Source organism: Leptidea sinapis, chromosome 15 (assembly GCF_905404315.1).
Source record: "Leptidea sinapis chromosome 15, ilLepSina1.1, whole genome shotgun sequence".
NCBI classification, from domain to species: Eukaryota; Metazoa; Arthropoda; class Insecta; order Lepidoptera; family Pieridae; genus Leptidea; species Leptidea sinapis.
Genome location: NC_066279.1, coordinates 165,507 through 177,709, shown reverse-complemented (window position 1 = coordinate 177,709; position 12,203 = coordinate 165,507). Strand labels below are relative to the sequence as shown.

Genomic DNA, 12,203 nt, shown 5'->3' with positions numbered 1-12,203 from the left:
CAAGTTACTGAGATTATATGACATGAACAGACTTTTAAACTTAGTACACATGGAGGAATGTTCTAATAGATTAATATTAAAATCTCCACAAATCAGAATCCTTTTGTTGCCCTTACAAACTCTAGACAAGACTGCATCCATCACATTTTCAAAATCCTCATATGGTGCTGATGGAGGTCTATACACACTTATAATAATGAACTGATCTAATTGTATACAAGCTATCTCGGCCACTAGTTCCACAGAGAGGCTCACAATGTCCTTTAGTTCCTTGAATTTAATATTTTTATTAATTAATATTAATGAGCCACCATGTATTGAATTAACTCGGCTAAATGAACTACCAACTCGGTGATTAGTGAAGTTAAACATGATGTGATGTGATTTAAGCCAGTGTTCAGTAATACAGAGTATATGTATGTTATTGCAATTCATGTATATTTCAATTTCAAGTTCCTTATTTAACATACCCTGAATATTTTGGTGTACCAGATTAACAACATTATTACAACAAGTAAATTTTGATTTGTTTGATACTATACTATAACATGGTTCAAATTGTTTGGAATAATTTCCAAAGTTTTATTTTTATTATCAATGTCAAATTTAGACTGCTCGATAGAAGCAGTGTGATACACCAAGTTTTTGGCTGATTGTATAAAATAAAATGATAGCGATATAGCTAATAGTTGTTTTAAATATATTGGAATAATATTTCTCATAGAGAAATTAGATTTAATATAATTATTTATATCAATCAAATGGAATTTATTTCTATTATTGCATATCAACATGTCAAGTGATAAATTCAATTTATATCTGATATCATTTTCAGATTGTGACAATCTGTGACCGTAGGGGAAAGTAAACAAAACAACATTCTTTATGTTTAGAGAATCTAAACACTCAAACTGTTTGATTAGCTGTGTTCTGTTTGTATTTCCTCTGTTTCCAATTAATAACATTAAGGTAGTGTCAGGGGTGAAGTTAAATTTAGGTAGCCTTTGCACAATCTGTGAAAAGGTTAGTCCTGGTAAACAATAATTTGTTACTGCCTGTCCCATCTCGCTTGAAATAAGCCGGCCCATACCTTTACCTAAGTTATCACTAAACATTACAATTTTGCTATTCACATTATTTGGTTTAAAGGAACTGATAGACTTAGTATTAGATGAGCTTATGTTTTGATTATATTTGTGTGAAGGTAATTGCTGATTAGCAAGAGGCTCACAAGTAGGCTCAGATTTCTTCTCTAAGTTAATTTGTGGTGTCTTGTCACAGACTCCTTGTTTATAAGAAGTTCATCTAAAACCAGTACTTGATCCTTCACTTGTTTGTTTGTAACATTGTATCTGTTATTCATTGTTTCCAATGATTTCTGTAGATTTAGGATTTCATTATTTAATTTCTGATTATAAAATCTGATTCATATTTTAATTGGTTCTTTTGAATTGTTAATGAGTATAAATTTAATTGATTAATTGATCTATTCTTTCTTTACTAAATTTTACATTTTTGTTCATTAATTTTTGCTTATTTACTAATTTATTTGTCTTTTTTATGTATTTATTTATTTTAATATACTTTTTCAGCTTGTTTCTGCTACATTTAATTCTCTTAACCTCTTTAGATGAATTCAGGTGACTATTGTGACTTGTAAGGTTAATTATTAAACTATTATTGGAATTAGTCTTAGCAGAAACAACTTCAGGAGCGCTACAGACCAACTCATCAAATAAACTTTGGTTATGTGAGGGAGTCAAATTGGCTTTATAGATCTGAAAATTACTGATTTCATTTTTAGCATCATGCAATTCAATTTCTAACTCAGTGATGCGTTTCAGGGCCTCTTCATATGCATCACTGCAGTTCCCAAAACCTTCTAATATCATTTGAAGTTGGTCACGTTCCCCAATAGCATTTGAACATTTCTCATCCAACTCAGCCATCTCGCTTTTCAACTGTCTATTCCTGGCTGGCATATCAATTAATTCCTTTTCATTTTCATCCCTTTCCTTATGCAACTGCAGGATTTCCTCTTTAGCTGCCTTTAATTGCTGCAAAGTCAGTTGGAGGTTAATCTCCTCCTGACGAGCTAAGGCTCCGCGAGTCATCATTTTGGTCGTTTTATACAAAACAATATCCAAAAACAATGACTTACAACGTTATAAAATAGTAGAAGTTTATAAAATAAAATACAAAGGCAAAAAAAAATTAAAATTATTGAAGTAATATCATGTAAAGTAGTTTTATGTGGTGTATAATATATTATAGTGTGTTAGTTATTTTGTTATTTTGAAAAGAAATACTCCCTGAGATTATTTTGAATCCAATCTTCTGGTTCCTTTTGTACAGTTTAAAATCCGACCGTTAGCACGAACAATTTTAAGTACACCGGTCACCCGTCTGCACTCTGCAGCTGTTGAACTTTATACACTTTTATTTAATAGTTTACCAACATTAAAATTTACTTGCATAACATAATATTTTATATTTTGAAGTCTTAAAATTATTTTAAAATTGAAATAAATTTAACAAATTAAACTTGACATTAGTATTGCCCATATGTCCATAGTATTACAGTTATTATGCACGATTACTATTTCTACGATCTATAATGCTACGTTACAAGTTAGATATTATACATTTGTGTTAATTGATATTATTGGTTGTAGGTACAGCTACAAATACACAAAAAACAGTATTTTTTTATTATCTTCAGAACAACGTCTATCGGATCAGCTAGTAGTTAATATATAAGTAGAACAAGCCAGTATGGGTTGCCGTCTTACCGTACCAGTACTGGAGATGACTAGTCCAGTAAAGAAAAGTTTTAAATCGACATTTTTTTCGGAAGCTTAAATTCTCGATCATATTTTCAGTTTTTTATGCAAAATGAGTCAAAAAATCGAAAATTAGCTTGCAGGGGTTGTAAAAACAATATAAACTACCCCGAAACAGCATTTTGGCGATTTTCTTCGAAAATATAATTTTTAGCGAAAATACATTCAAACAAAATCGATAGATAATAAAAAAATCTACAAATTTGTCCATTATCACTTTCCTCGTAAATGCAATAGAAAAAGAGATATTTGCATCTAAAACTTTGGGACTCTGTCACTCCTATTATGCATAAACTGTCTCTGTTACTCCTACAGCAGTTGTATCCAGCTGATGCGCGGACATGCTGCGCGTTGATCGGACTGTTTTTGGCATTGTACATTTGTGTATATTTTTACACTCTATTGTTGACTATAACCACGTTTTTTTTTATAATATTGCTGATATCGTGTTGTCATTCTTGTTTATGAACTCCAAAAATTATTGTAATAACGCAGTCAAGTAATTATAATAATATTTCGTATAGGTACTTGTAATCTAAACGGAATTTATGTATCGGAGGATTACTCGAAAGAAGTATTAGGTAAAAGGAAAGCTCTGACACCACAATTAGTAGAAGAGAGGAAAGAAGGAAACATAGCTTATCTGAAATATGATAATATAATAATTAAAGAACCTAACACAATGACAAAAGGTAAAGGGGGCAATCTACCTCACCACAGTCACCGTCAAAATCTCAGCCCAAAAAACAACAATCGCTGAGCTCTCTAATAAATAATAGAACAAACGCCTTCGATGCAATGAAAATCAAATCAAACACTGTAACCAATATTTCCACACGCAAGAACCAATAGCAATCAAGATTCGGAACACCGGAAATTCAAACAAACTACGAAAAGCAACAAAATATAAAAACACAATCTCCCCAATCCGACTGGTCCTCGTGGGGGATGAGGACCACAACCCTCCAACAATCCAAAAAAGAAAAGAAAAAATCTATATTGCAGCACTAAATACCCTTACTCTGAGAAATGAAGAAAACTTAATAGAATTGACATACGCGCTAGAACATATCAAATGGGACATCGATGGCCTTAGCGAAGTGAGACGATTGGGAGAAAGGATAGTTTCATATCAGGATTTCTTATTATGCCATATAGGGACCACTCCTGGCCATCATGGGGTTGGCTTTATTGTAAAGAAACACCTGACAAACTTTATAGAAGGGTTCATGGGCATTTCGGAGCGCATAGCAATGATGAATTTAAAGCTACCAGGATACCAAGACTCATGGTCTATTACACAAGTGTACTCACCTACAGAACAGTCAGACCTAGAAACAATAGATATATTTTATCTTGAATTAAATAAAGTCATCCGAGATCACGCTCATAAAAACTTAAGCTTTAACTTAACCAGAAGCAGGAATGGAGAAATCAATTTTAAATACTATATATAGGAAAAACAAGAAAAGAATGTGGACTTGGATCTCACCAGACGGGAACACAAAAAACGAAATTGATTTCTTCATGACTAACAAGAAAAGTTACTTCAGCAACTTTAACGTCATCAATCAATTTAATTTCAACACCAATCATAGGATGATCAGAGCAGAATTAAAAACTAAACAACCAAAGAAATCTAGACCAAGGCAAGAACTAGTAAATGTCAAGCTTGGAAAACATAAAATGGAACAATTATCGGCCAGCTTGAGAGAGAAATTCACAAACTTTAAAGAAAATACAAAGAACCTAAAAATACAGGAAAAATACAACTGGATAGAGAATATTATTATAACTGAAACAAAAAACGCTGCAAATTCCAGTAGGGAACACAAACAATGGCTAACACCTACCACTATTAAATTACTAGAAAAAAAGAGCCAATTAATCAACACAAGAGATGCAAAGGACAGAAGAAAATATCTGACAGAAATTAACAAAGAAATAAATAAAAACATAAGAATAGATAGGAACAGAAATAGAATGGAGACTATTGAAAAACATATAATAAAAACGGGTGGTATCAAAAAAGCACACAAGGAACTAAGTAAATCTGTAGACTGGGTAGTAAAAATGAAAAGCAATAGAGGAAAATGGAACCACGACAGAAATGACATATTGGAAATTGCAACATCCTATTACAAAGATCTATATGCATACAAAAACACTTCGCCAGAAGAAATGAATTTGGCCGAGACCTCAGATATTCCCGAAATTCTTCACGTAGAAACAGAGAAAGCAATTGAAACAATCTTTAGGGGCCTTAACTGGGAAAACCTCGTTATCAATGTCGACGGAGCCTCCCAAACACACTTGAGGTTCGCAGACGATATAGTGCTATTTGCTGAAACGTCGGAAAACATACAACAAATGATCCATGAATTAGCGGATGAAAGTGAGAAGATAGGCTTAAAGTTGAACCCAGAGAAAACGAAGGTTATGACAAACGGAAAGAAAACCACTATACATCTAGGAAATAACCAAATCGATTACACCGACGAATACACCTATCTGGGACAGCTAATAACACAAGATGATCCTATACCCAAAGAAGTTGAGAGAAGAATAGCAAATGCCTGGAAGAGATACTGGAGCCTGAGAGAGGCCATGAAAGAAAAAACTCTTCACATTAATTTAAAGAAAAAACTATTTAACACCTGTGTACTACCTGTCTTAATGTATGGCAGCCAAAAATGGCCTTTAACACAAAATACGACGAGAAAACTGGAAACCTGCCAACATGCAATGGAAAGAAGTATGCTGAATATGAAAAGATCGGACAGAATAAAAAACCATTACATCAGAAAAAAGACAAAGGTCATAGACTAACTAGTCCAAAATCAAAATACTGAAATGGAAATGGGCAGGACACATGATAAGAGGTCAAGAGAAATGGAACAAAATTGTGACACGCGGGTACCCTAGAGAAGGGAAAAAGAAAAGGGGCAGACCACAGAAAAGGTGGAATGATGATATTAGACAAGTAGCAGAAGTTACATGGAATAGAGTTGCCCAAGATAGGCAGGAATGGAAAAGGTTGGAGGAGGCCTTTGTCGATTGGCAAACAGACCTACAAAAAATAGTTAAGTATTAGAATAGAATATATTAAGACTAGTTTAGCAAATAAAAATAAATTTGTTATATTAATATATTATAGACCATAAAACTTTGTAAATAGATATTAAGTTGGTCTAAATAAAGGGCTTTATTATTATAGGTACTTGTAAGTTATTTATTTGATTTTTGAAGTGTGTGTTATTGAAACATAAAATGAAAACCGAGGATCACGTTGATTTATTTTGTAATTAGATTTTTTTTTAATTATACATTTTTTTTGAGAAAATCATGATTTTTTCATAATAAAATCATGATTATTTAAGTAGAGCAAGTTGGTACTGATATTATAAACTAAATTAACACTATATCACCAGAAGTTGATGATGTTAATAATACGTCTACTTAATAATTTATTTTTTGCATAAATTTCTTATCAGTTATACAAAACAAAGATATGATCTATTCTAATAACATACATAAAAAATATATTTATAATAAAAGAAATAATAAAAATGTTACATAACCTTCCATTTGAGTCTAATTCATTCTTTGAAAAATCTAAAACTGTTGAAATCAAGTTCGGTACCATCAGTATATTCTAGTTCTTCTTCGGAATCATCATTAAATAACATTTAACGGATCTTCAGGTATCTTCTCTCTCGTTGGAATCGTTCGCGCTCCCAAAACTCATCATCATTATCTGAACTGAATTCATTATCGCTCGGGTAATCAAAATTATCTTTATTTTCATTTGGATTATCGTTTGCTTGAAGCTCAGAAGAAGATGATGAAAGATCAGAAGTTTCTTCATTATGAAGAGTTTTAACAGGAACATGCTCATGATCTTCTGCGTCAGACTGCTTAGAAATGTCCGATGCATTGCTACAAGTGATTCCATTACAATTACGACAAGAATTGGAACAGCGTATACCAGCTTTTCGACATGTACAACGCATATTTGCACAATTACCGGTGCAGCCACAGAACATCTGAAAATAAAATTTCGTTAATAAATGCAATTTTAGTACAAAAGAAAATGATAAATTATTGAAATTTTATTTTTACCTGATTCAATAATTCCTTCGGAGCCGCATCATCAGTGGTCATGGTTGGAACCATCATCGTGTTGAGCCGTTTCCAACCCTATTCTTGTGGTTGTAAATTATTACCTAACCATAATTGCATTTGATGATAAACTCTTTTTGCGTGTTGAATTAAAGTTGAAGTAGTTGGATGTAAGCTTGAAAGTCGAATTTCAGCTTGTGATTGAGCTGATAAAGCAACAAAACTTATATAACGGATATTACCCATATCCACGTCATCATCATTTATCCCATATAATTTCAAAATTATTTTCTTTGCAGCTTCTAAATTTTTAGTACTAACATCAAAGTTGCAGAATTCTTTCGCAGTTGTTCTTAAGTCTTCATTCTTTTCTAATAATTTAATAATAGCTTTTTTAACTTTCCCGTAAATAGCACTAGTCTCAGCCTGCAAATGCATGCGAGAAGAGTATGTATTCCTTAAGCCGTTTGTTTTCCACCGTTGAGTACAAAGTATTATTTGATCTTAGAAGCAGCCATTTTGTAGAAGTAAATGTATAAATCAGTATCTGGTGTTAAAGCTACTAACAAGTCAGTATCATTTCCAACAACTGCGACAGTTTTGTCTATTTCTTGATTAAGGTTAATAGCAGTGTTAACTATAAGAACATCTGCATCTTCATCAGCATGGATGACTTTAATGCCCTTTTCTTGATGATATTTGCCTAATAGCACGACGAATTTATGTTTATTACAAACATTAGATAAAAACTTAGTTTGTGTTTAAGATATAATCATACTTCCATCAAATATGACGTCAGCAGCAACATTCTTTTCGTTCTTTCGGAGGAGAATATGATTTAACAACTATATATAATAATATATATAAATTAATAAGTAGACGTATTATTAACAACATTCAACTTCTGGTGATATAGTGTTAATATTTGTTGTTGGTGTTATAGTATTGATTAGTTTATAATATCAGTACCAACTTGCTCTACTTAAATAATCATGATTTTATTATGAAAAAATCATGATTTTCTCAAAAAAAAATGTATAATGTATGAAAATTAAAACTTTAATTTTTTTATTAAAAAAAAATCTAATTACAAAATAAATCAACATGATCCTCGGTTTCCATTTTATGTTTCAATAACACACACTTCAAAAATCAAATAAATAACTTACAAGTACCTATACGAAATATTATTATAATTACTTGACTGCGTTATTACAATAATTTTTGGAGTTCATAAACAAGAATAACAACACGATATCAGCAATATTATTAAAAAAACGTGGTTATAGTCAACAATAGAGTGTAAAAATATACACAAATGTACAATGCCAAAAACAGTCCGATCAACGCGCAGCATGTCCGCGCATCAGCTGGATACAACTGCTGTAGGAGTAACAGAGACAGTTTATGCATAATAGGAGTGACAGAGATGAATTATTCCGAGTCCCAAAGTTTTAGATGCAAATATCTCTTTTTCTATTGCATTTACGGGGAAAGTGATAATAGACAAATTTGTAGATTTTTTTATTATCTATCGATTTTGTTTGAATGTTTATTCGCTAAAAATTATATTTTCGAAGAAAATCGCCAAAAAGCTGTTTCGGGGGTAGTTTTTATTGTTTTTACAACCCCTGCAAGCTAATTTTCGATTTTTTGACTCATTTTACATAAAAAACTGAAAGTATGATTGAGAATTTAAGCTTCCGAAAAAAATGTCGATTTAAAACTTTTCTTTACTGGACTAGACGTATGACACAAGCCATGCAGGTCTCTCTCGGGAAATCGTCGACCAGTGCCGGAAAAAACTTGTGTCTTCTATCGAGTCCTCTATTGAGAAGGTTGCGGAATGGGGTAGAATCCATAGTGTCCAGTTGAACGCCCAGAAGACTCAGGTTGCGCGTTTACCACAAAAAAAAACTCCAGTATCGTTTTCTGCTATAGCAGCAATATCAACTGTTGCACCATCTTCTAAGCCAGGTCAAGGAAAGACAAAACAACATGCTACCATATTAACTGCGACTCCTATGAAATTATTTTAGAGGATAACAAAAAGAAAAATAAAGTGAAACTCACTAAGACCGGAAAAGATAAAGAAAGAAAGAAAGAAAGAAAAACATTTATTTCACAAAACACTCACAGGATACACTTAATATAAAAAGATAAAAGTACAAAACAAACCAAAAAACAACGTATTTAAATAGTAATAGATTTAATATTGGAGAGTTCCTGTGCAGTGCAGGAATTGGGTCACCGACTCAGGATTATCTGTGACACGGCCGTGGCTATGATACAGCACTGATTTTCAGCGGTGCCCGTTTAACTTTGGAGATACAGTGCGCTCGATATATAGTAAATAATTCCTAATAATAATATATACATAAAATTCAATACAAAATAGTCGATAATAAAATATTTAGATGTTTTAAAATAAACTAATACTAATACTACTATTAAAAGAAACCTATATCAACAAACATATATCTATAATACCGGAGAACACCTATATTTTCACCACCAATGCTCCCAAAGCTGATCTTGTTTTTGTAGTTCCAAGACTTACATTTCCGGCGAAAATTTTCGACGGTTCGTAATTCACGAAGAGGAGGTGGAAGATTATTCCAGCATTTGGTTGCATTGTAGCGAAAACTTCCTCTAAATGCAGCACTATGGTGCTTAAAAACAGCCAGTCCATATTGTGAGACTCTTGTTAAATAAGTGGCGTTGAGATCCCCTAGCCAAGACAATTTACTGTAGAGGTAGTATGGTGTTTTGGATTTTATTACACCGAAAAGCATAACTGCAAAATGAACTTTTCTGCGGCAACTCATTTTAAGAACTCCGGCATCGTTCAAAAACGGAGTTTTATGGGATCGGGCAGGTATGTCCCAGCAGTAGCGTGCACACGCGTTTTGTACACGTTGTATTGCCTTCCTAGAGCGAGCCAGTAATCGATCCCCATACACCACGTCTCCGAAATTCAGTTTTGACAAAATAAGTGAATCGCATAATCTAAGACGTAACTGAGTACTTATGTAATTTCTTATACGATAAAGTGTTTTAAGTCGATAGTAACAGTTAGCTATAGTTTTATTCACATATTTTTCGAACCTCAAACTCTCGTCAAAAATGATGCCTAGATTACGAGCCTCAGAAACACGTTCTATACTTTTATTTCCAATTTTAATATGGAGATTTAGGCGCTCAGTCTTTTCTAATTGAGAAGGCGTCCCCAGTACCAATGCATTTCTTTCTGACCATTCTGCTATACTATTAAGATCGTTGTTTAATTGCTCTATAGCCAAGTGTGCGTGATCGGGATGGAACGAAATGTATAATTGAAGGTCATCAGCATACATATGGTAGCGGCAGTATTGTATGTTCTGTACTACATCCGCACTGTACAGAATATATAGCAGTGGACCTAAAATTGAACCTTGCGGTATACCTCTGGAAAGAGAACAAAACTGAGAAAAAGTCGCATTACCGTCCTCCTGTACAACTGCAACAGCTTGAATCCGTTTTCCTAGGTAGCTGGTGAACCACTACTCGACCGTGTCACTGAATCCACAGTATGCGAGTTTGGCTAACAGAAGTTGGACATTCAAAATATCAAAAGCCCGTGAATAGTCAAGTAAAAGTAAAGTCGTAGCTTTTCCTAAGTCCTGAGACATCAAAACATTGTCAACAACATCAGTCAAGGCCGTATTTATGCCCCTATTTTTGCGAAATCCCGGTTGAAATTCGGGCAGAATATTATTTACTTCCAAGTATTCAATAAGTTGGTTATATACTATTTTCTCCAACACCTTGGATAAACATGGAAGAATACTAACCGAGCGAAGGTCTTTATAGTTTAATACGGTGTTATTTTTCTGTATTGGTCGTACAATTGCCTGTTGCCAAAGTTCCGGAAAAGTTCCCGTGCATATTGAAGTGTTTATAATATGAGTAAGTATGGGAACTATTTTTGATAGTGTAAGTTCCACCATATATAGTGAAATACCGTCAACTCCAAAAGCCTGGGATTTATTGAGACTACGAATAGTTCGAGTTACTGTTCCTTCATTTACAGTTTTTAGGTTAAAAACAGCAGAACAAAATCGGTTCTCCTGATAGGAGTCCAAATTTGCTTGCTGAACATCATTATTTCCGGGACCATTGAGAAAATGCATATTTATACTATCGGGGTCATTTAAATGTACTGGAAGAACTAAGTTTTTCTATGGGTTAATACGTACCTGCTCCTTTATATGCCGCAATAGAACACGTGGCTTGCTAATATTCGAATTAATATATTCTTTAAAGTATGCATTTATTTCACAAAATAATGCATTTTTTACATGATAAAAAAGTTGACAAAGCAAAGAAGAACAAACATATTATAAAACAAAAATTTTACAAGAGAAATTTTTTACAAGAAAGTTCTTCATAGAGTAAAGTTGAACAGCACCTTTGCGACGATGACAGTAATAACGAAATTATGGTGGATGATAAAACTTTAAGAAATGTATTATTAGCGAAGAATTTGGAAAAAAATAACGAGTATCGCTGTACCACCATCTACGGGCTGTGGGGTTGCTTTGTCCAGAGTCGGATTCGCCAGATATCTCTGTGATTGATGTGTCCAAAAATAAAATATTTCTATTTCTAATTTGTACTACCTCTAATAATTATTATTATTTTATACTATAATAATTGAAGTTGATTTGAAATCGAAGACTTTGGTGATTGTAGACCTTTTTTAAAAGGTTAAATGGCTTTTTAAATTCGATAAAACATGTTTGAGCGTCATTACCCCGTACCCTGAGCGGCATTACCCACAGTCAGGGGCAATGCCGATCAAACAAGTTTTTTTTAATGTTTTTCTACTAATAGTAGGTTAAAGATATATGCTTTTGTTGTTTAATTGGTGATTACTCGATAATTAAAGATTTTGTTACTTGGCTTAATTTTGATTTATAATAATTAATTTGAAAAATACACCATGTTTTCCTTAAGTGAACGCCATTCCCCCTCCCTACCCTACTCGTTTCTCAAAGACCGGCTGACCTCTGAATCCTCTGGTGTTGCAAGAGAATGTGGGCGGAGGTGATCACGTAACATCAGGTGACCAGTACGCTCGTTTGCCCTCCTCTTCTATAAAAAAGACTGGAAACGCTCCTGTGATTCCTCTGGTGTTACATGAGAATTTGGGCGGCGGTGATCACGTAACATCAGGTGAGCCGAACGCACGTTTGT

General features: G+C 33.3%; 1 protein-coding gene across 2 annotated transcripts in view; it reads left to right on the top strand.

The window, feature by feature from the left end:
- Positions 1 to 12,203, top strand: part of LOC126968388 (trichohyalin-like) — a 28,878-nt gene that overhangs the window by 10,091 nt on the left and 6,584 nt on the right. The gene's annotated exons all lie outside the window — the stretch shown is intronic.